The following is a 5152-nucleotide window of genomic DNA, read 5'->3' as shown; positions in this document are numbered from 1 at the left end:
GTGGTTGCTTTGCTATAGTCACAAGGATCTAAACTAACAAGAGATGCCTGGAAGAGGGGGAGTTTGACCGCATTGAGAATTCCAGGAAAATTACAGAGAAAGAAAGGATTAAATGTTCATTAATTAAAACACCATTTATCAGATGCCAACTCTCTGGCAGATCCTCTGTTCTGTTCTTAGGGTGAACATGAATAAAATAACCAATATTCTCATAGTGAATGTTATGCTTCAGAAAAGCAATGAGCCTTATGACACTCCAAGAAGCTCTAGCCAGAGATGGGGGAAAGGCTGTGAAAGACCATCTTTTAAACAGAACACAGCCACTGCGATTGTGAACTCATAGCAACTATGTGAGCCTATGCTTGGTTTTCAAAGAGTGAACACATCAACAGCCAAACACAGATAGAAAAGGAACTCATGGAGTCCTGCCCCTTACTGATGAACTGTTTACTGCTATTTAGATTCCGGGAGTGGTAACACCACTGCACACACACCAGAGACACTAACAGGCTCCAAAGGATACCTCCAATCCAATAGACATGCATATGGTCCTAGTTAAATAAAACTGAACCAAAATTTGTGAACCTGGGAAAGGGCCTGCCAGGGGTTGGGTCAGGGGTGTTGGGTAGGGATGGGAAGCCTGCCAGGGGTTAGGGCAGGGGTGGTGGTGGTAGGGATGGGAAGCAAATAACAGAAGGTGGGGAATAACCTGAGAACACAATATACATGTGTGAAATAGACCAAAAAATTGATCCATAGAAACTACTTTGAATAAATAGTTATAAAAATATGGTTGCTCGGCATAGGTCATTTATTTGGTGGGACACAATCATCAGAAGTTCTACACCATCCTCAGACACACAATGAGTTCTAGAACAGGCTGGGATACATGAGACACTGCTTCAACACAATGAAACAAAACAATAAGAACAAAGAATAGTACTGCAAACAAAATGTTGACTAATTTTTTATAAGAGCCCATGTTCTTGCGCGCGCCCTGACTTGCCAGCAAGAATGACGCTGCAACAGGATCCTTCTGCACACGTTTATTGGGAGAGCTTGATTGCAGAGGTGAAGAGACCCCAAGCCCAGAACTGGTGCTGCTTATATAGGCCTAGGAGAGGCGTGCCTCACACCCGGATTGGTTGTGCTTGGGTTATGCTTACCACCTCATTTGCATGTCTACATCTGATTGGTTAACTTGTCTCTCATCTGATTGGTTAATTTTGGTTAATTCTCAAAACCTCATCTTGGCAAAAAAAAAAAAAAAAAAAAAAAAAAAAACTTTACTGCCTATGTATGTGTGGTGGCTAGCAGAAGCCAGTGCCACCCTGCAACGGCACATGTGGCTTCCCACATATGTTTTATATTTTATTCTGTCCTAACTGAAAGTCAATTAGGACTTTCTAAAATAACCTTATTTTTTAATAGATATTATCTCTCTTGTTAGCAGGCTCATAGCCCTTACTGTGTGTCAAGCATTGTTGGAGAGATTTCTATAAAGTTAGTCCATGACTCTTGTAATCTTATAATCTACAATCTTATCATCTTATGAAGTATATATTATCACTGCATCTTCTATTATTGAATAGATGAAAATTTTTAGGCTCCCAACTAATAAAGATCCTTCACAACTTTCCATAGATCGGTTATCATTTAATAAGGTGGTAAAATGTCAAAATTAAATATGCTGCATCAAAATTAAAAAGAAAAGTAAGACATATTCCACACTCAAGGGTGAAATTAATTCAAAATATTCAAAATAATATTCTTCAAAAAGGTTCAATGCATTACTAGTTCAGATAAAATAGCTTATCCCTGATATCTAAAAATAGACATAGGAAAATAAAATATTGGAAAGAAAACAATTCCAAAAAAAATCGAGCTATTCTTTTCTCTAGTTAATGACTGCATGTTTGTGTCCCGAATTTTTAAAATTTTCAACCTAGGCATCTTTTATTTTTTTGGGGTGGGGAGGTCTGTTCTGTTTTATAAAAAAAAGAAAAAAAGAGTCAGGATATGTTTGGTGGAGGCAGGATATGGTGTGGGGGAAGGGGGTGCCTCTGCCAGTGTTGTATGGTACCCATATGACAGAAATAGTATAGAATAAAGTTTATTTAGGGCATGAGGAGGGGGGTTGAGGATGGAGTAGAGAGAGAGAAAGGCATAGAGAGACAGACAGACAAACAGACAGACAGAGACAGAGAGAGAAACAGAGACAGAGAAACAGAGAGACAAAGAGAGACAGAGAGACAGAGAGAGACAGAGAGTAGACACCGGGTAAGAATACATGAAGACAGGAGGGGAGGAATGTGTAGAGAGAAGGGACAGAAAAAGTAAGAGGGTAAGAGAGTAAGAGGATAAGAAGGGGGCAAGCAGCCCCTTTAATAGTGATTCAGGCATACCTGGCTGTTGCCAGGTAACTGTGGGGCAGAGCCTAGAAGGAATGGTAACAGAGATATTTCATCACATGCTCAAACCACAGGAAGCTAGCGTTTCCTCAGCTGAATAGTAGAGATTGAAAATAAGTCCTCCTTCACAAAATTATACAGGGTTCCTCTCACCTGACTATGAGGCATCCACAGTGTAGTCTAGGGTAGAAGAAAGAAAAGCCCACCAATCAACATACCTCTTAACACAGCCTCAAGGCTATTCTGTGAACAACAACAACAACAACAACAATAAAAACAGATGAGAAAGAAATCCTAAGGACCAACACAATTCAAAAGTAAATACAAATGCACAAGCAAGTCAACATATGAATGAGAAGTCATACCCAACTTTTAAAACTTCTTTAGCCCACCGAGAAAGGGTGATTTTCCCAAGTTAGCAAAATGGATTATCTCTCCTTCATTAGGACGTTTAGAAAAATGTACAGGCTTTAATGCAATGAAATGTACAGGCTTTAATGAAACTGAGTCCTACTCTTTTGGAATTCCTTATGTAACAACTTTATGGGCTCACCTCATGATAAAATAACATTAGAACCCCTAAGGTGAAAGATTGTACATAAGAGCAGAAAAAAAAAAATCAACCAAGTGAACCACCACATCTAACGAGCAAAGTTCAAGCCTTAAGCTTTATTATACCTTAGGATAGAGGAGCAAAACCACACACAGTTCTGTTTGATGATAATACCCAGTGAGCCAGCTTTAATTAGCAAGTTTCATTGGCAAGAGTTCTTAATTCCACTAATCAGTGGAGACTGGAAATCCAGTTTATAAACTGAATCATTTTTTGAGGGACTGCTGCAGATCCACTTGAGCTCAGATCAAGCAAACAGATGCTTCAAGTTCGACCAGATGCTCCAAGAACACAGAATCTCCCAAAGAGTTGGAAATGTGTTTCCAGTTTCATAGGCTTAGGCAGCTTACCAGTCTTAAACTAGTGAGACCAGTAGATAGATCCCAGTTAGTCTCTGCAGCTTCCTTCCTTGTTCTACTTTCTCATGGAATTCTTGATCTGCAATCTGTTTATTTCTGATGCATATCCTTTAGCATTTCATATTCTAGCAAAGATTTCTTTCATTCCTAACAAATTTCAACGTGTCGTGCTTCTTTGCTTGGCACTGAACACATTTGTGTATATGTGTGAGTATGTGAGTGTGTGTGTGTGTGTGTGTGTGTGTGTATGTGTATGTGTATATGTGTGTGCGTTTGTGTGTGTTTGAGACAGAGACACAGAGACACAGAGAGAGACAAAGACAGAGAGAGGGAAAGTGAAGGGGAGACAGACAGACACACAGACACACAGAGAGACAGAAACAGACAAGCAAAGATGCAGAGACAGAGAAACACAGAGAGAAATAAAGCATCTCTAATCAGAAAGTCTTAGATCTGAAAAACTAACTTTGCATGCCAAAAAAAATGACCTAAAACTGACCTGACCTGACCTTTTTGAACAAATCACGACACATGGTAAGAAACAGCCAACTTCCATATATCACATATACATCATGACACACATATGCCCACATGTATAAAGGCACAGATATTAAATGTAAAACAAAACAAAACAAAAACAAAACAAAACATGGTGGTATGCAATTTGTTCAGCATTTTCTGAGGAAAACTAGAGGCTTCTTAAGTTGGTCAATGCTCAGATCCAAATTCATCCTCACAAGCAGGGAAAGGAAATAGCATCACTTATACTCGGACCAGACACCCAAAAAGCAAGTTCCACCTGCTGCCTCACGTCAAGAAAGAGCCATGTGTATTAGTCATTGAATGTTTTGGCTGCGGTTTTGTTCTATGGTGTAAATACAGTGTAGAAACTATTTTTGAAGTCATTTGATAGTCTCAACAGTGCTGCGTGAGGCATTTTAGAAAAGAGTATGATATCTAAATGACTATCAAGTGTCACCTGAAGAAACAGAAAGATAAATTGTTGTTTGGTGCTAAAGGTGATGAGAGATAACGAGAAACAGGAAACAGTGAGTATAGTTTTTTTTTAAATATCAGTGTCTGACCAAATGACTGGGTCTATCAGAGTGACAATGACAAATGCCACTGATATAATGAAAGTGACACAATCAAAAGTCTATTACTGAGGAGGGAATTATGAATATTTAGCAGGATGAATACGGAAATTTCAGAAAAGACGCTGCATCAAATCTATAAAAGGCTTTTGGTGATAAAGCAGCTAGTTACAAAGCAACAGATGAATCTGTTGATGAATTTCCTGAGGTCATCCATTATGGAAATCTGATGTTATGACATGTCACCATCTTGACATGGTCCCCAGAAAGACACTGACTATAGCTAATGAAACAGCTCAAACAGACCATAAGAATGTCAAGAACAGAATAACTTTTTGTATAAGAGATACTCTCTATCTGATTAGATAGACAGACAGATAGATAGATAGATAGATAGATAGATAGATAGATAGATAGATAGATAGATAGATAGATTTTATAGAGAATATATGTATATACATATGTGTATATATGTACATATACATATATATATTCTATAATATAGATCCAGATTTCTACAATATAGACTTAAGTGCTAGTCATAAATGTGTCCTTAGCAATAATTACCTCAAGCTTGTGTAGAAGGCACAGACTCATTCATAACAAGCACTACACTAAGTATTTTAGTGTTTTTGTTAGTGGTGTTTTTCAGTGAATATTCTTCCCCAACCAAAT

The sequence above is a fragment of the Mus caroli genome, unplaced genomic scaffold (genome assembly GCF_978045245.1).
Source record: "Mus caroli unplaced genomic scaffold, Mus_caroli_1 scaffold_10, whole genome shotgun sequence".
Lineage (NCBI taxonomy): Eukaryota > Metazoa > Chordata > Mammalia > Rodentia > Muridae > Mus > Mus caroli.
The sequence above is the reverse complement of the archived record's forward strand: the minus strand, read 5'-3'. Positions refer to the sequence as shown.